The sequence below is a fragment of the Eumetopias jubatus genome, unplaced genomic scaffold (assembly GCF_037043125.1).
Source record: "Eumetopias jubatus isolate StellerSeaLion01/CBP00866 unplaced genomic scaffold, mEumJub1_p1.0 scaffold_8, whole genome shotgun sequence".
In the NCBI taxonomy this organism is placed as follows: Eukaryota; Metazoa; Chordata; class Mammalia; order Carnivora; family Otariidae; genus Eumetopias; species Eumetopias jubatus.
In genome coordinates, this window is record NW_028274814.1 from 21770063 (window position 1) to 21789653 (window position 19591).

Sequence of the window (19591 nt, forward strand, 5' to 3'; positions counted from 1 at the left end):
CAGAATTCCTGGCATATTTGAGGCCCTGCCCTCTTAATTTCTGCCAGATCCCGGAGCCACAACTGGCCCAGTCCGTCCCACTCCAGCACTACCCGCCTAGGCTCCCCCCTGCCTTCATTCTGTTGCTGGGAGAGACCTTCCTTGCATAACCCTGATGATTGTTCTGGCACACTCCTGCTGTGCTGAGTCCCAGCCTCTGTAGCTCTCTGCCTGTCATTGTCTTGGCTTTGAATTAAGCCTGACAACTTTGCCTTGTCTTGCAAACATTAGATACCTCCCTTCCTTCCTTGAGTAAATATACTCATGATAGGGCTTCTGTTGCTCTCCTTCCAGTACATATTTCCTTCGGTCAGTGAAAGGTATGTATGGGGGAGGTATGTTTGAGGGGTTGGGCAGTGAGAGGGGAGAAGAAAAAAAAAGATAAAGTTTGTGACTCCGACAGGTGAATTCCGCTTACCTGAGACACTGTGCCCTGAGCTGGTGGCGGGTGTGTCGCTGGATCTGGCTGGTCACGAGTCCTTACCTGACAGGCCAGAGGTGTTAATCCACATGCAGCTCTGAGAGGGAAACATAAGGAAACCAGGGCTCCGAAGGCAACCCCACAAAGGTTTGGGCTGCGTTGGGCAGTGTTTGAATTCTGGCCTTCCTATGACTAATTATATGAAATTGGACAAGCTTCCTAGTCTCTCTCTGGTCCTCAGAACCTACCTCAGAGTGTTGTGAAAATTCAGTGAGTTGGTGGGTGTGCACATTTAGGACTGTGCTCGCCCACACCTAGTATTTATTGAGTGATTATTTTAAGTGCTTTCATTGTTGGACTAAGGTCAGAGAGCTAATGTGTGGTAGAGCTGGGTTTGAGTTTCTCAGATGCTAAAGCTTAAGCTCTTCTACTGTTCCATACTACCCTCACTTTTACCTTATCTCTGTTGACCAGGAAGAAAAATAGATCAATTTTAATTTCTCCCATATATTTTTCTGCCCAGTTTCCTGTATGGTGGGGCTAAATGGCCTTTGTTGGGTCCACGTACCTGGGACTAGAACCCTTCCTCTTACTCATTGTTGACTTTAGTTCCCTGGGTGGAATTTTTGTTCTGCTTCTTAAAAGATTATGCAAATAGAATTATTTTGGTATTAAGAAACATTATCTGAGTTGTTCCGTCATTTTTTAAAAAAATAGGCAAATGCCATTCAAGTTAGTTTTAAATATTGATGTACTATATAATTTTATTTGTGGATAGAGAAATTATGGAAACTGCTTTTTAAAAATATTTTAAGAAGGGGAGGGGTGCCTGGGTGGCTCAGTCGGTTAAGCATCTGCCTTTGGCTCGGGTCATAATCTCAGGGTCCTGGGATTGAGCCCCACGTCAGGCTCTTTGCTCAACTGGAAGTCTGCTTTTCCCTCTCCCTCTCTGCCCCTCCCCTCACTCATGTGCATCCCCCATCAAATAAATAAAATCTTAAAAAAATAATAAAGTCTATAAAAATATTTTAAGGGGAGAAAATACAATACTTCCTAGGTCATCTCTATTCCCCACATTCTGTCTTAAGAAGGGAAAAAGACTTACCTATCAACAGAATTCTCTAGGTAATCTTTAATTTGTATTCCTTTACTTATTCACACAGCTAGAAGGATTTGAGGTTATTCTTTAGTGACTGGAGTAAGGATAGTTTAAAGATTAGGTGGAAGAGAGGTAATGACTTTAGTATCAGCAATACTAGCCCAAATAAAACTTTTAAAAGGTAATGGATTTTAAGTGTTTTCTCTTTGGAAGGGATGATGACAGTTGGCATGCAGCAGTTTATCCAATTTACATTTTTTTCTGTTGGAAGTTTTCTGGTGCCTTCTCTCGTCTTCAGATTGCTGCTAAGTTACTGTGGCAAGTTTAAATAAATGAATCAGGGCAGGATTTCTCAAGCTGCGTCCATTAGTGGGTCATGGAATCAATTCAGTGGGTCACAGCCAGCATTACAAAAAAATGAGACAATGCAAATATCAGAGCGTACAGCAAATAGTAAAGATGGCTTATTGCTTCTGGAAGCTTCTGCTTCAGCTAATTTTAGTTCGGGTGTTTATCGGGTCACTGAGTGTAAAGAGGATTACAGCCAGAAGTTTGAAAGCCATTGATCTGAGGTATTTTAGAAAGTTTATCAACTTTAGAGCAAGTCTGATGGTTCATGGAAGGAAAGTGCTTATAATCATCTTTAACATTGTTGTATATTGCTACGGGATATAAGGAAATTTAGGAATGTTAACAGATCTTTCCTAGAACTAATGTATTTTATAAAGCGGAAAGAAAGTTTGGGACTTCATTCTGAAGATTCACAGATGAAATTAGGAAAATAAAGTTGTTAGTGGCCTTCCTAATTACTGTCACAGGCACCATTGTGTTTGTAGATTTTGTACTATAAACTGAATTTTTAAATCTGAGATAAATTTCACTCTCAAATACTTGGAATCTTGTTTAATTTGACATTTGTAAGATTACATACTAAAGAGTATTTATTTCTATATTTTGTTCTTTGAGCCCTGAATTGCCTTGAAAATTTATTTAAAGAATTATCATTTTTCATGGCCCTTTGGCTGCATTTAACTTTGAAGACTTAATATAAGTAGGTAAAACGGTCCTATTCTTATTAAGCTTTTCAGATTAGTTTTTTTTAAAGTCATAAGGGAAACAGCTATCATGGTACATCTGTAGTTTCTTGTTAGAGAGTGATTTTATAATTGTTCTTCTGGAAGCAATTAATGATTTCCTTTATAACCAGCTGTAAGTAAAAGACAACTTTTGATTATGAATGTGTTGACATGTCATTTGTCCTTACCCTTTTCATTTAATTAAATTACAGTAGCTACTATTTGGGTTTTAAAACAGATACTGTTAAAGTTATGAACTTTTTGACAGGAACTGTGAGAGAAGTCAAAGCTGATGGGAAGTTTCTGGATGTTGAGTTCTTGAGCAATGAATCGTCTTGCAACAAGAGAAATGAAAACATTTAAAACTTGGGTAACTGGCAGGGAGAGAGAAGCAGGTTCTCCATTTTATATGGAACTAGTGTTGGGCCGAGTACTAACTGTTACCATCCTGCCCTGTTCTTTTACTTAATCACTATTGCTGCTGTAGGATTTAAGTGGCTTGATGGTATGGCAAGATTGGGGAAAACATCATTTGACAGTAGTATTATTAGGTAGTAATAGATTGGATTGAAATGCCAGAATGAGTAGCCTGATGGAGGATATGTTGGGACTTGGGGCCCAAGTCCTCATCCCTGGTGGCTGAGGCCATGAGGGTTATTGACAAAGTGGTGAGTGGTTTGAGTTTTACCTGTTTGCATGGGGGAAGAAGGAGTGATTCACTTTGGGAGAGAACTTACCGGTGAAAGCTACAAAGTAAATAGGAGACTGTTGCAGTCCTTATAAATTGGTCTTAAAAGCATCCTGTTTGAATAAAATGAATGAAATTTCTCAACTTCTATGGGATCTGAATTATGACATATATCTATTCCTCACTACTAAAATTAAGTGGTTATTTCTCTAAGGCCTCTACTCCAGAAATATATGCATTTTTGAAATCTTGAATATTTTCTAAAACAGTGATCCTCCTTCCTATTCCAGTAAGAATAAAGGCCGTTACACTTTTTAGACATTGTGGCACCTCAGGTCTGCTCATTTAAATGCGGGCTACTTGTTTTTAGGCTTTCATTTTCCTGTGTTCCTCATTTGCCAAGTAGGTGGCTGTTGCTTTTTCCCCGTTCTCATTTTGAAAGTTTCCCTCGGCCTGTTACCGTACATAGAGATAGTCAGGGCTTAGGTGTAGCCCTGGTGGGTGACTGAAGTAATGGCTTGTGGGAAGGAAGATGCTTTCTGAAGCTGGCGACACCGTGTTTTGTTTTCCTGTGACTCTGCAGGGCAGCTGTGGGAAATAGCAAGGTCTGGTGTCTTAGAATGACAGGAGTCCAGAGGGATCTGAATTAACATGCAGAGTTCAAGCAGAGAAAGTTACCGGAGAAGTTGACTCCCTTGTTCCAGGGCCCACACCCACTACAAATGTGTTTATATTTGAACTCTTGCCAAACTGCTGCCGGGCCCTCCCCCCACCCCCCACCCCCGTTTGAAAAGGGACGTTTTGTGTAGATGGAAAAGCTAAGGATAAAAGCGTTTCATTAAAAAGTCTCCTGTCTTTGTTGCTTGTTGTGGCTTTTACTACCGATGCTGTGAGGGCTACACACGTTGAAGAAATGATTGTTGCTGGGGTTTCCCTTTTCAGCTTTGGAGCGGAGGTCCAAAGTAGCTAAATGACCTCACCCGAGGGGCCCAGCGAGCCTCTTGTCAGGAGGTTGGAGTGCCTTTGAAGACAGTTGAATTGAGGATATGTCTTAGCTCGGGCTGCCATAACAAAATACCATAGTTTGGGTGTCTTTTTTTTTTTTTTTTTTGAGACAGAGCGTGTGAGCAGGGGGAGGGGCAGAGGGAGAGGATGGAGAGAACCCCAAGTAGGCTCCACATGGGGCTCAAAGATTGACCACAACCCTGAGATCATGACCTGAGCCAAAATCAGGCATCTGATGCCCAACTGACTGAGCCACCCAGGAGCCCCCATAGTCTGGGGGTCTTAAACAATAGACATTTCTCTCTCACAGTTCTAGAGGCTGGCAGTCCAACATCAGGGTACTGGCTGATTTTGGTAACCGCTGAGAACTCTCTTCCTGGCTTGCAAATGGCTGCCTTCTTTCTCACTGCCCTCACGTGGTGGGGGAAAGAGTGAGCTTTGGTGTCTCTTCCTCTTGCAAGGACACTAATCTCATCATGCGGTCTCACCCTTATGGCCTCATCTCATCACCTCACAACAGCCCTACCTCCAGGTGTCATTACACTGGGAGATAGGGCTTTACCATATGAATTTGGGGGGGGCACATCAGCCCCTAACAGTCTGTGTGTGACAGAAGTGACAGAATTGACTGTCTACCCGACAGCCCCTGCTCTCCGCCCTTCGCTGCCGAAGTGCCTGTTCCCATTTTCCCAGCTTCCTTTGTGTCTCTGGTGATCACATGACACAGTTCCGGCCAATCAGATGCAAGCAGGTCCCCCTGGGGGCTTCTGGGAGTGACTGCCCCCAGACAGAGGGAGAGACTTTTTAGAGGGGGGAGGTGTACCCAGCTGTCTTTCCTCTGGGAGCTGCTGTATGGGGCTGCTAAGGCAGGGCACGACAGCAAGAGCCGGGGTCCCCGATAAGACCACGGAGCTCTGAAGCAGCCCTGGACGATCTGACCTCAGGTTCTTGTGTGAGTTAAAAACAAGTGCCTGCGGTTTCAGCTGCGTCTGGTCAGGTGCGGTCACATGTGTCCCAGAGCGTCCTCACTGATGTGTGTGGTGTACAGAGAGAACCTGGAGTCGGAGGGAGGTAGCCTTGAGAAGCACCCACCTCTGAGACTTCCCTCAAGGCCTGGTACTGCACTGTTGCAGTGTGGGTACTCGTCTCCCCCGCTAGCTGTGAGCTCGGGCGTCGGGGACCGCGTCTCGTTCCTCTCTGGGTCTTTAGGGCCCAAGCCGAGGCTCACCCGGAGGAGGGACAGGGCCAGCGTTTAAGGACACGAGAGGAAACGCTTGGCTCTGGCCTTGCTGGCCACCGTGGGTTTAATATTCCCGTCTTGGTTTTGGTGTCTACCAAAACAAGACCGGCTAATGCTGTTGTTCCCAGAAGGCCCATGAGGTAACCTGAAGAGAAGTGGGAAAACAGACTTTAATTGAAAGTACCTGGGCTGTATAAATAGCTGCTCTCTGGGGTTTAGTTAGAGCCAGACAGTCCTCTGAAGAACCAGACGGAGACCTAGCCCCATTTTTATTGTGGAAGCAGAAATCAAATAAAAGTCGACTTGTATTCTTGTAATTATGAAACATTTTAACCATTCAGAAAATACACATAATTGTAACCATTGTTTTTGGCATGGTGTCCTCCCCCCCCTTTTTTTTTTGAGAATGAAAAATGGAAAAAAATTTCCAGACAAGCTGTATCAGTGAAAGGGTAAGCTGAGTGAGTGGAAGCCAGAGCACGTTCTTTCCTAGAAACAAATCTGTTTGACACACAATATGGCTGAAATTTAGCAGGTTTGAGATGAAAATGATAGGATTACTGGCTGTCATTTTATCAGTAAGGAAACAGACCCAGAAAGACGGGTGTCAGTTTGCGGGCTTTTTATTTGAGATTCTTGCTGCTCTGTCACATGTTACTGGTAACTTATTAAGACAAAAGTGTGTTGAATCTCATCAGCCAGCAAGCACCAGGAACAGGTGTAGTCATACCCAAGTGTGGTTCATTTAGCATGCTGTCGTAGGTGAACGTAGCCCAGAAGAACGTTGAAATTCTCCTGGAAAGCAGAGTTCGGATTGTGCTTGAGCAGGGTGTTTTGAAGGCGGGACTGGGGGAATAGAGCCAGACCTAGGTTGGATGTTGTTGTCAGGAAGCAGGCACAGTTCAGTGATGGGGTATATTAACAGTATTTATCTAGGAGGCAGGAGATGAATGTGTTGCTAGAGCTGTCACTTAGTAAAAAGTTAGCAGTCGCACCTGTTAGATCAGAAGGATATCTTGTTTTCCTGGTGGCATTGTGGGCTCGACTGTGTCCCATTGTGAGCATTCTTTATGTTCTGGTGGCAGTATTGGGGATGGCTTGTAAGGTTGGTCATTACTTCTCTAGTTGTCAGTAGGGCTGATTTTCACCTTTCCAGTAGTTTTTTACTTAATTTTATCCTGAATCCTGATGCTTGAGGAGGGATAGGATTTAACAGAGGGACGAGATGGTGGTAAATGAGGAATCTAAAGGGGATGTCTGAAGTTACTGTGTCTGTGCAGTCACTGGCTTTTGATGTTTTTATTTGTTTGTTTTTTTAACATTGTAGTTGATCAGTGCTACTATCTCACATTTAAAAAGGGGCGGAGGGCAGGGGCGCCTGGCTGGCTCATTCAGAAGAGCGTGCGACTCCTGATCTCAAAGGTGGTGAGTTTGAGCCCCATGTTGGGTGTAGAGATTACTGAAATAAGTAAAACTTTTTTTTAGAAAGGTCAAATCAGTAGTTTTCTTTTACCTTGAGAGGCTTTTTTTTTTTTTTTAAATCCTCAAAAGGAATTTGTACTCTTCTAGAATTTGGCAGGATATAGAAGGAGATGGAGTGTGGTGCTGCTGTTAAAGTATGCTTAAAAATTTAAACATATTAGCATCTTTAAAGATGCTATCCAGTATTGATGAAGTGGTAATGTTAATGGCGGTGCTAGAGATTGCACCAAATGTGTAGAAAATGTAGAAAATCAACTGAGAAAATTCAGTATAGTCATCAGAAGTGACAGAGCCCGTGTGGAACGCCGTAGTGGGGACCAGTCAGATATTGGTTCTAGTTCAGGCACTGTCCCTTTCTCTGTGAACTTAGCCAAGCCATTTCCTGGGCCTCAGTTTCCTCATCCGAAATAACAAGGAAGTTGTACAAATGGCCTCTGTGCTCCTTTAAAGTTTCTGTCCCTAAGTCCTTTTAAAGATAACCTTCTCTTTTGAAAATATTTGGTTGGTTAGTTGGGCCAAGTCATAAATTTTATGAAATTATTATTCAGCTCTTGAAGACAGGAATATTTGAGGACTTTGACAGCTAGTCCAGCTGGATGTTTTTTGTAGTCTGTGTAGTTTCCTTCCTCTGAGGAATGATGAGGCCTAAATCAGTCATCTTCCCAGTGTACCCCCTTTGTGGTTTCCTGACATGAATGACTGAGGTGTTTCTTCCTAGAAAATAACACAACGAAAGTGCTGAAGGAGGCCTCTTTACTTAGGAACTTGCAGTTTGGGAGTACACTCTGGTAGCCTTATTTTTCAAACCTGAATTTTGTGAAGATAAAATAGTGTAATATAAAAATGTGTTACCTGCAGATTTTGAAATAATAATAGAAACCGGAAGAGTAAAAGAAATTCATCAAAAGTTGCATCATTTAAAAAATGGTAAGCCAGGTGGTTTGTAGAATGTGTGTCTGGGACTGCCACGTGACAGCTGCATTTTAGCTGCCAGTAGACAGGCCTTCTGTGTTTAGTTGTCACGGCCCATGGTGTCTGTCGCTGGTGGGCATTGAGGTTTCTGCCCAGGTGGGCTGGTGTTTAATGTACACCGAAACCTAAAGATCGTTCTATAGCCTTCAAAGATGTCAAGCAGGTGCTCATCAAGAGGTATGTCAGTGGTGGTGCCAGTGAGAGTGCCCAAACACCCCCACCCGTCGGTAGCTTTGTAACAGAAGTGCTAAAACACAATGAAGAAGACAAACCAATAGGTGGGTTGCATCATGCTGTTCATTTAGGGGAAAGAGCATGGAGCATACTTCCAAACATGAGTTCATCTGGAAGAGGCTCTAGAGCAAAGTGGTTAAGAGCGTGGACTGTGGAGCTAGCTGGGTGATGCTGCCCACTTACTGACCTTTTAGCCCTAAGTGAATTACCCAGCTTCTCTGGGCCTCAGTGTCTCTGTGCCTCCGATAGGGTAAATTTCAGTACCTTACCTCAGAGGTTGTGTGGCACACAGTGAGCATGAAAATATAGACTGCTGGGCCTGCCCCTAGCAGTTCTGATTCAGTAGCTCTCAGGCTGGGCATTTGCATTTAGCAAGTTCCTGGTGCTGATGCTGTGCCTTGCATGATGTTTTGCATAGCGTTTGTACATGCAGACGCACATACTACAAAGTAGGGGGCATACTGTTTTGGAACCTGGTATTTTTCTCCTATTTGATACATGGTGAATATTTCCCCTTTTATTGTTTAAAAATATAATGTTTAAGGCACATTGTAACCCAATATTAGATATTTAAGTGGTTTCCTTTTTTTTTCACTATCATAGATTGTAGACAGATGTTCTTATGCAATACATTCTTGTCTGCATCTCTGATTATCATCTTGGAGTAAATTCCTAGAAGTGAAATTACCATGTTTCAGGGTGTGTACATATTAAAGCCTTTTGCCGCAGACTGCTAGCAAATTCTTCAGAAAGGATGCGGCGAAAATTTATCTTCTGACAAATGGTCCATGAGAGTAGTTACTGATTTTCTAAATGTAAGGGAATGAGGGGAAAAAACTGTCATTAACTTCATAAAACTCACAGGTATTTGGGATTTGGTGGGAATAAGCAAGAAGAATATCTATGGATTTCTAAAGAAGACAAAGATGCATAAAGAGAAACTAGGTGGGGAGTAACAGGATGAACTGTGGCATGATTCTGAGTGGTTTTTAGGATTCACACGAATTTATTCAATTATGGTGCAATATATACTTGATATAGGAGACTTTATGCCAAGGGGGATAAATAGTTTTTTATTGACCCTATATGGTACATGTGTGTTTTTTCACTATGATATCTAGGAGCTCCCCTGGATTTGAAGTTTTGGTTTAATAAAGTCTGGTCCATGCTCCTTTCTTAGGAGCATGTCTCTAGCTCTGGGCCAAGCAGTTGAGACTCTTTTAGGGGGACTTGGAGTGAAGGTGGCTGCATCTGGGGAAATTCAGTATCACTACCAGAAAACCGAATCACTGTAGATTTCATGTGAAGTCCATGGTGTTCTTGGGAACAGGGCTGAGTTGGAGTGGAGGCCAAGGTGGGGGTATGTGTGAAATATCAGAGGAACACCTTCTCCTGGTGCATCTGGCTCTAATGATGGGGCCAAGTTCTGCAGCCCTTGGCTCCAAGCCCCTGTGGTTGGGAGCAACCGAGAAGCTGGACTCTTCTGTATTATCAGAATGTTAGAACTGGTAAGAGATCTCAAGGGTCATCTGGTCCAGCCTTCTCTTTTTACAGATAAGGAAGTTAAATAATTTATTATTTTCACTTAAACTTTACCTCATAAGTTTTTAAAATCAGATAGTCAGCCCTGGAATAGAATTGACTGGTTATTCTTCCCTTGTTCTGGAAGAATCTAAGCTTTTGAGAACTGAAGCCGCCAAATGGTAGACAATAAAGCCGATGGCAGGGGTGACTCTGGTCCTGTGGCTCAGTCCTGGGACACTGAACTGATTGAAAGTCAAACCTGCACTACCCCTGAGTCGCAGGAGCTTCACTTTGCCTTTCTTCAGATCTGTACACTCTTGTACGGTCCCCAAGGGCTTCAGAGTAACCTTGGCTATAGGGTGGCTCTCTTCTTGTACCAGCCCCATGTTTTCCGGAATTTTTTTTCTTTACACTTTTTTATTGTTATGTTAATCACCATACATTACATCATTAGTTTGTGATGTAGTGTTCCATGATTCATTGTTTGTGCATAACACCCAGTGCTCCATGCAGTACGTGCCCTCTAATACCCATCACCAGACTAACCCATCCCCCCACCCCCCCGTTTTCCAGAATTTACACATACTAGTTTTCTTTGTGCAATTCAGAAAAGTGGTTTTCTTTTTTCTCTTTTAGTAAACACGTGTGACAAGTGCTTCTTTTTAAAAACAACAGCTGCTCTGAACACAAACTGTGCCTACTACCACTGGGTGACACTGTTAGACCACAAAACAGTCTTCTCTGGGAAAAGCAAGGGTCCTTGAACTTCAGATCTTATCAAGCTGCTTTACGTAGGAGAGAGAGCAGCTCAGAGTCACTTAACGGTCATGTATCAAATGTTATTTGATGAGTGTAATTTATCTGTCTAAGGCAATTTTAAGGCCAGTGACTTTAAGGTAATCAATTATTAAGGAAATCTGTTAATTGACAGCATTTCAGTTGCTTAGAGGTTTGTGCAGATTAATGGGCTGCATATTAATGAAATACTAATTATGGGAATTTTAATGTAAGCCAACATACTAATATTTATTTCTCACCAGACAATAATTTGAGTTATCTTTTTATGGCAAAAGACTCACTGCTTACACACAGCATTTAATGTTACAGACTTTTAGTGAATGTTTTATTGGATCATTTTGTTCAAGAGTGAGCATAATCTGCTGGGTTAGAAAAATGGACATTTGGTTCCCTGTACTGATCTGTATCAAAAGAAGAGACTTGCCTAGAACTCATTCTGGGCTCCTTCAAAATCAAATGAGGGTGGAGAATGTGTTCAAAGCAAGGGTTGACCTCCTCTCCCACCCCTCCCGTTTGCCCCCTTTTGTAAATCTGAGCTCAATACTTCACTTGACCTGCATATCACCTGGCCAATTTTAGTTGAACAATATGTGGAAAGCACACTGAGATGTTTCTGGGGATGAGAAATAAGTAAGAATCAGGCTTTTCCTTTGTGAGCTTAATGTGATGGATAAGAAAACTTCAGATAGAGGGTTTTTTTTTTTTTTTTAAAGATTTAATTATTTGAGGGGCACCTGGGTGGCTCAGTCGTTAAGCGTCTGCCTTCAGCTCAGGTCATGATCCCAGGGTCCTGGAATCAAGCCCTGCATTGGGCTCCCCGCTCATCAGGAAGCCTGCTTCTCCCTCTCCCTCTGCCCCTGCTTGTGTTCCCTCTCTCCTGTGTCTCTCTATGTCAAATAAATAAATAAAGTCTTAAAAAAAATAAAGATTTAATTATTTGAGAAAGTGAGGGAGAGAGAGTGTGTGTGCGCGTAAACGCAAGTCAGGGGGAGGGGCAGATGGAGAGGGAGAGAGAGAAGCCCAAGCAGACTCTCTGCTGAGCACCAAGCCTGATGTGGGGCTCGATCTCATGACCCTGAAATCCTGACCTGAGCCGAAACCAAGAGTTGGACACTCAACCGACTGAGTCACCCAGGCGCCCCCAAATAGTTTTAATAGAAGTAGACTTCAGTAGCCTAAGAAGAACATTAACAGTGTCCTGTTGGGCTGGAGGTGAGGGATCCCTCATGAGGAGTCAGGAAAAGCGTTGTGAAAGGAGCTCCTTTATTTGGACAGTCCAATCCTCCAGTGTTTGTCCCCGTCATTCCATACATTTTTATTGAGTGGCCGTGGTGTGACACAAGCATGATGCTGGGCATGCAGCAGGGAGTGAACCCAGATCTGTTGCTGACCCCATGGTCTGCAGCAAAGGCACAAGGAGTTGGTGGCCCCAGCTTTCTAGTGGTCCTTTTGCATTATGTAGTCACTGTGTGGCTTCCTCTCCTTATGGCTTATTTTTGAGTCATTGTGCTAGAGCTGTGGGGTGGTTTAAGTCAGTCAGAGGTCTCTTCCCTGCTGAAGGGATGACCATCTGTTCTTGAAGAGAGACAACATGGATATATAGGAAAAATTAACTCATGATAAGTGTCAAATTCGTGGGTAAAGGGGGGGAGCAAGCAGAATTGTCTGCATCAGTCCAGACGAGAGGGGGATGGCTCTTGAGAAGTGGCTGTGGGAAGGTTCGTGGCGAGGTCCGCTTTGAGTTGGATCTTTGCGAGGGGCCCGGACTTTTCACTGGCTTTGATGACAGAATGCCACCTGGGAAGAAATCAGGAACAGAGGTGGAGTTAGGAATGTGTATGGGTTTTGTGTGGACCGGTTTGTCAGAGTAGATGGTTTATGCTGGAGAGTGGGAGCCAGAAGTTTGCAAAGGTGTTTGAGGGCCAGATTGTAGAGAACCTTAAGAACCAGGCAGAAAGTTAAAATTTTATCCTGGTGTGGCAGTGATACTTGGCCTGGCGGTTCTTGATCTGATTAAATAGTCAGTGCATCATCAGATTTGGCTGGGCTGCAGCTAGATTAGAGAGAAGAGTGACCGGGAGGGGTGAAGGCTGGTGAGGAGCCAGCTGCTCGATCCTGAGACTATGGGATGAAAGCGTGGGCTAGGATTATAGCAGTGGCAGTGGATGATGGTCCCAAGGACATTTATCATGAGAGAGAAACGCTGACTGTTCGATTACGCATCAAGGCTGAGGCCTAGCACATTGCAGAGATAACATCAGTTTGAAAGCTGCCTGGCTGATGGCAAAATAGGAAGTTAAGGGGAGGTGACGGGATTATTTCTGACAATGGAAGAATGGTGTGTGTGGTGTCCTCTCTATTGCTATTGAAAAACAATAATTTCAACTTAAATTTGCCTGGGATGGTTTCCACTAGAATATAAGGGGTCTGCTCGCTCCTGTTTAGTGTTCTATCCTTATCTGGCCCATAGGGGGCACTCAGTGAACAAACCAGTGAGGTTGAGCTCAACTTTAAACATGTTGCTTCAGATGTGAAGTATCCAGTTGGCACTTTGGAGTTTTTGACCCAGAGCTTGGGAGGGAGGGAACAATCTTCACCATACACCTTAGAAATGGCTCACATAGCAGAAAGGCCAAGGGCATGTGGGTCACCAAAGGCAAGAGGATAGGGCTAAGGACCTGTTCCTGGAGAACAGTGGGAGAGAGTGGAGGGGAAAGGATGCCCGGGCTGACAGGTAAGGGAGAACCAGGAGAGCATTGTCCAGAGGCTGGCTCTCACATCGAGGAGGAGATGGACAATGGCTTTGAATGCCAGGGAGAGGCTAAGGAGAAGCCCGGAGCCTGAGGAGCCCGAAGGAGCACCCCTGTACGTGGACTGCGGTGCAGATGGGAACCTACCGCGGAGGCGGTAGATGATCACTGCGCAGAATTTGTTTTCCGTGATCTGTTAGGGATCCAGTGGTGGCTTTTTGTCCTTGGCTGCCTCACAGATCACCGTCCTCGTGGACAGACCTGAGAGCCGGAGCACAGGACCTCTTACCTGAAAGAACATCGGACTGAACCCGTGGCACAGTCAGCCGGGTGGATAGCCGCCGAGAAGGAGGCCCGCCTCTCGGGTTGGAATATCTCGGGATTCAAACTCGAGCCCAGCCATTTTCTTGTACCTGTCCGGTTGAGAAACCATTCTGTGCTTTTGTGCTTCAGGTAGGACTCAATAGCTGGGACATGCAGAGCCCAGAAGCAGAGCAGGCTCTGCCATGCCCTGTGGTATGGGCTGTCGTCATGTGGCTGTGCTGCGGGTCACTACCCTTGGCGGTGACGCCAGTCACTTGGTTGTCCCTCTCCTTTCTTTCAGGTGCGTGCTGCCCTTGGTCAGGGCAGAGGAGCGTTCCCTTCCCCCCACCCATCATTCACTACTCACAGAAGTAGGGTAGTACTGCAGGCCACCAGAATTCTAGAATCTGCCCTGGAGGCATGGGGAGGGAGGGAATGTGCAGAATTCAGGTCTTATCTGAAGGGCCACGGGAGGTTAAGCAAATTGTGAGCGTCAATAAGGTTGTCTTGATGTTTGAAGAGTAACTCTTTATATCGGGCCAAACTAGGAGATGTTTTGTTTTCATAAATCCCTTATTTTTATATAATTGCTCTGTGCTCAGAATAGTTATTTGCAACAGATTTCCGAGAAATCGGGGAGAAATGGCCACCCAGTTCTGTAGGTAAGAAGACTGAAGCATAGAGATTGGGAAATTATCTGGATTTTCAACGCCTTGGCAGGCTCAGGCTGCAAGCTCCGCTCTTGCTTTGGCTTTGTCTGTCAGGGATTTTCTCGTCCCCTCCACCATCTCCCCCTCCCAAGTCCCTCTCTGTCACCTAAGTCCAAATTGGAAAGATGAGCAGAGCAGAGACCATGGTTGGGTTTATCCATTAAACTTTGTCTCAACTAGTAAACTTGCAGTGCATGGCTATCCATTTTCGCTTCGAGAGAATGTTAGTTAATGGAGAGGTAGATTAATTTATTAACTAATTCATTGGAACTATTTAACGGTCTAATTTATTGAGCGGCTGCTGCAGGGGCAGGTATGGTGGATGGTGGATGGTGGATGTTTTCGGAAAGTTTCCTTTCATGTTTACAACCACTCAGCAAATGTAGGTATGTGAGCTCTGATTCACAGTTGAGGAAATTAAGACCCAGATTAAGTAATTTATACAAAATCACCTACCTGCTGAGTGACATAATCAGGGTTCTCATTCAGGATAAATAGTCTTCAAACCTGGTCTTCTTTTCCATTATACTGTATTACTTCTTATGGACTGAGCAAGGTTTAAAATGGTTAAAATAACAAAATTCTAGTAACATAGCAGCAACCAAATGATCTCTAGATAGTAATTTTAATAGCTATTTAATAGGTACCGTGTTTAACCTAGTGTACACACAGAGAAGGGCATAAGCCAAAAACCCGTACCGATTACTGAATTTTCAGAGTGAACAAACCTGTATAACCAGGACCTTTATCAGGAAACAGAACATTATCAGCACCCCAAGATTCCCCTTTATCCCCTTCCACTCCCAGCCCACTCCCGAGATGCTCTTTATCCTGACATCTAACACAAAGATTGGTTTTGCCTGTTTTTGAACATTATATATGTGGAATCATCCAGTATGGACTCTTTTGTGTCTGGCTTTCTTTGCTCAATACTGTATTTGTGAGATTCAGCCTTGCAATTGCTGTCTGTTCATTCCCATTGCTGTGTAGTATTTCACTGTGTCAGTGTACCGCAATGTATTTATCCATCCTACTGATAATGGACATTTGGGTCACTTCCAACGTGGAGCTGTTAAGAATAGCACTGCCATGAACATGCTTATAAAAATCTTTGTGTGTTTTCAAGAAAATGTGTCTTTCCCGCCTTCTATCCTCACTTTAATGTGATCTTCTGCAAGATGTTTTCGGTTTGGTGTTTATAAAGCTATGATGTTAGAAAGCTTCTAAAATCTTTTCAAGAGATAGAGAAAATCATCCTGTTAAAGTGAAACGGAATTCTTCCCCCCATTATCTCAGTCCAGAAGAGTGGAGTGCTCAAAGAGCCTCCCTTTGGAATCAGACCCAAGTTCAAATCCTAGTTCCGTTCTTTAGTAGCTGTGTGACCCAGTGCAGCAATAACAGTGTTATTGTTCCTAATTGTTTCTTGTTGCCAGTGACAGTGCTAATAACAGATGACACCTACTGAAGGTTTATGATTTCTAGTTGCTGCCTTTGGTATACATTTCACATTTACTCTTCCTAACAACCCTAGGAGATAATCTGCCGTTCTTTTTTTTTTTTTTTTTTTTAACTAGTGAGGTAACTTGCTCAAAGACAGACTTACAGTAAATGAGAAATCTGGAATTTAGACTCAGTCCATGTGGTCTAGACTCCATGTTCTTGAAGCTGTCTGAGCCTCCTTTGTAGGTCATAGGGAATAGTAACCCCCCACCTCCTAGGGCCTCATCGAGTATTAAATGATGGGGAGAAACTTAGGTACACCTTCCAGGGCAGATACATAGGGACTCTGAAGCGGATTTCTTTGTGGCATATCTCTGTGCTTTCAGTGTGTACTTCTGCTAACTGTGCTGAGGGCCGGGGTGAGAGGCGTCCCTGCTCTTCTGCCGGATGTTGTTATGAAAAGGGACACCTAGTTATTTGTGGAGCTGTCGCCACCTTCTGGTTGGTCTCGCCTCAGCCAGACCAGCTTAGCTTTAATAACGGCCCGTGTTCGGTCTTCCTGATGTTTCTTGCCTCCTTTCCCATGTTCTAAATATAAAATATGGGCCTTTTTTATAAGAATACATTTTTAGAGAATGAAAAAACCGATGAGAAAATGAGTTTGGTATTTTCCCAAGGGCGTCACCGTCTGGCATTTGTACAGCAGCGTGTTTGCAGCCAGTTTATTGAGTTTGATGTGGCGGCAGCCGTGGGGCGGGCAGAGCTGAAAAGGCAGTGTCTCTGTGCCTGTGCACATGGCTCTGGTTGGCCGCCATTTCTAAGCCTTAGTTTAGCTTTGTGGCCACAAAGGTCATCCCCTGGGCTCTCGTCTTAATGCCTTTGGGTACCAGATGGCCTCACTGTCCCTGATGAATTTGTAGGTTCGCTTCAGAGCCAGGCAAATCAGGAGTTTGTCAGTGAAACCCTTGGCTGTTGGGAAACAGTTCTTGCCTTAACTCACTCTCCACTCTCTCAGCTTTCTCCTCACAGCCTGCTGCCCATCTGGGAATGGTGGGTGCCGAGGGCAGGCTTCCCATCTTCAGCTGACCCAGGCCTGGAGTTGGCCTGCCTACAATCCCAAGTGATTCTGCTCTTTCAGAATATTGTCAGAGGGCTGCTGGAATCTCTTGGAGAGAGCTCCTAAAGAATGCTTTGGAATTACTTTTAACTTGCCAGAAGTGTTTGTAGCAATTCACAAGTTTCATTGTTTTGCTTTGATTGGTTATAATACACCTGTAACCTATAGGACACATGCATACGTTGCCATGTTTCCAGTATTGTTTATTTTTTTTATTTTTTTTCCCAGTATTGTTTAAAAGGCTTTGATTATATTAAGTCAATCAGAGAAAGACATGTATCATGACCTCACTGATATGAGGAACTCTTAATCTCAGGAAATAGAAACTGAGGGTTGCTGGAGTGGTGGGGGGTGGGAGGGATGGGGTGGCTGGGTGATGGACATTGGGGAGGGTATGTGCTATGGTGAGCGCTGTGAAGTATGCAGGACTGTTGAATCACAGATCTGTACCTCTGAAGAAAATAATACATTATATGTTAAAAAAAAAAAGATAGCAGGAGGGGAAGAACGAAAGGGGGGAATCGGAGGGGGAGACGAACCCTGAGAGACGATGGACTCTGAAAAACAAACTGAGGGTTCTAGAGGGGAGGGGGCTGGGGGGAGGGGTTAGCCTGGTGATGGGTATTAAAGAGGGCACATATTGAATGGAGCACTGGGTGTTATGCACAAACAATGAATCATGGAACACTACATCAAAAACTAATGACGTAATGTATGGTGATTAACATAATAAAAAACAGTTTAAAAAAAGGCTTTGATTATTAGTGCTTCTAGGTAGAATTTGATTTTAAATATTTAGGTAAACATAAAACTTAGCATAATCTCTAAATTTGATTTTTTAAATCTCACAGGATTAGGTTTTAAATTTTATCTTTCTGATGTAGAAACATGCAAATGAACTACTAGTGCCCAAAATAGTATGATTAGGAGACTGCAATATGATGCAAGGAATATTTGTCTTGTTAGTCTTGTTGTGAGATTTTTCTGTGGGAATGGTTATTTACCTCTGGAAAGCAATCAACATAGGATCCCTGGAATAGGCATGGAGTGGGCCCAGAATCAACCTTCCATAGGGAAAACAATGAAAGGCAAGGACTCAAAATCCATCTATAGTGTTGGGATTTCTTGTCCTCTGGGATAGTAGAGTTTCCATAATGACTTCTATTGATTTGCAGATATTAAAGGCAGAATCTCACCAGGTGGTGGTTTTCAGTGCATGCTGTTTGGGCTTGTGGTCCTCCAGGCTCTTGTCTAATGCCTTTGGGTACCACATGGTGTCACTGTCTCCTCCTGGCCCAAGACCACATTTTTAGGCTTGCCTCAAATATCTAAGATGCAATTCTGTTATTATTCAACTCCTTTTTTTTTTAAGGATTTTATTTATTTGAGAGAGAGAGAATGAGAGAGAGAGAGCACATGAGATGGGGAGGGTCAGAGGGAGAAGCAGACTCCCCGCTGAGCAGGGAGCCCGACACGGGACTCGATCCTGGGACTCCAGGATCATGACCTGAGCCGAAGGCAGTCGCTTAACCAACTGAGCCACCCAGGCGCCCCTCAACTCCTTTTTTTTTTTTTAAGAATTTTTTTCTTTAGATTTTATTTATTTGACAGAGAGAGACAGCGAGAGAGGGAACACAAGCTGGGGGAGTGGGAGAGGGAGAAGCAGGCTTTCCGTGGAGCAGGGAGCCTGATGTGGGGCTCGATCCCAGGACCCTGGGATCATGACCTGAGCCGAAGGCAGACAATGACTGAGCCACCCAGGCACCCCATTACTCAACTTCTTAGAGTTTTGCAGCGTGTCCCCTTCATCTCAGAGCATCCTGAAAGGTCCTTGCTGTCAGGCCTGTTTCTTGCTGTGCCCTACACTCTGACTAAGCCATTTAGAACACCACGTAGCACCTTGCAGGTGTGCTAGACCTTTTTACACTTTTCAGAAGGTTCTTAATATTGGTAGCATGAATGGGTCTTAGAACCGTTGAATGTCATCAGTGAGAAGGGCTGTGGGTCATTTAGTTGTACTCCTATGTTTTTGAAGAAATCAAGGCTTAGAGAGGTGAAGCTTCAATGTAAGGTTTCTCAGACCTCTAAATAAACTCTGTAGTGGTGTTGGTCACATAGTTCATCTAATAATATCTTCGATTTATTCAGTTCCCATAGACATGCCAGAGACTGTACGGAGTACTGAAATCTACATTTCAACCAGTTCTTACAACACTCAATTTAACAGAGGGGAGAATGGAGGGTCGGGGAAGTTAAGCTTTTTCCAGGATGTCAAGCCAGTTTTATTTCTCCTTTATCGACTTGAAACTTTAAAAAAAAAAAAATTACACATCAGTTTATTTAATCAGGGTAGTGAATATGACAAAAATGTCTTCATGTTTATTTCTGGAAGAATGTTTCAATAATAATACCCACGTACAAAGTACTTTTCCTTCCAGCAGTTCTGCCTCATCTTCTCTGTCAGGCTTCTGGATTACCTGTTCCTCAGGGAGGAAACCCTGGCTCCCACTCCACTTTCAGCTGGTACACACACCTTGTTACTAGGACTTCAGGCAGCTCAGGGGCTCCCTCTACTGGTAGTTAGGCCAGGACTCTGTTACTTAATCTGAGTACTCTTTATTGACCCAGTCCAGGGAGTCTGAGGAATGTGAATATAGAACAGATACGGTCTTCGCAGTGAAGAGATGACGATT

At 43.8% G+C, this 19591-nt stretch overlaps 1 protein-coding gene across 3 annotated transcripts in view; it reads left to right on the plus strand.

Moving 5' to 3' along the window:
• The window catches only part of FAM107B (family with sequence similarity 107 member B), a 228836-nt gene that overhangs the window by 192609 nt on the left and 16636 nt on the right, over positions 1–19591 (plus strand). Inside the window, exon 1 of one of the 3 annotated variants that reach the window (XM_088025801.1) lies at positions 337–359. The exons of the other annotated variants lie outside the window; for them this stretch is intronic. The gene's annotated coding sequence lies outside the window, so the exon portion shown is untranslated. Of the gene's footprint in view, positions 1–336; positions 360–19591 lie in introns of those variants that run through there. 3 annotated transcript variants of the gene reach the window in all.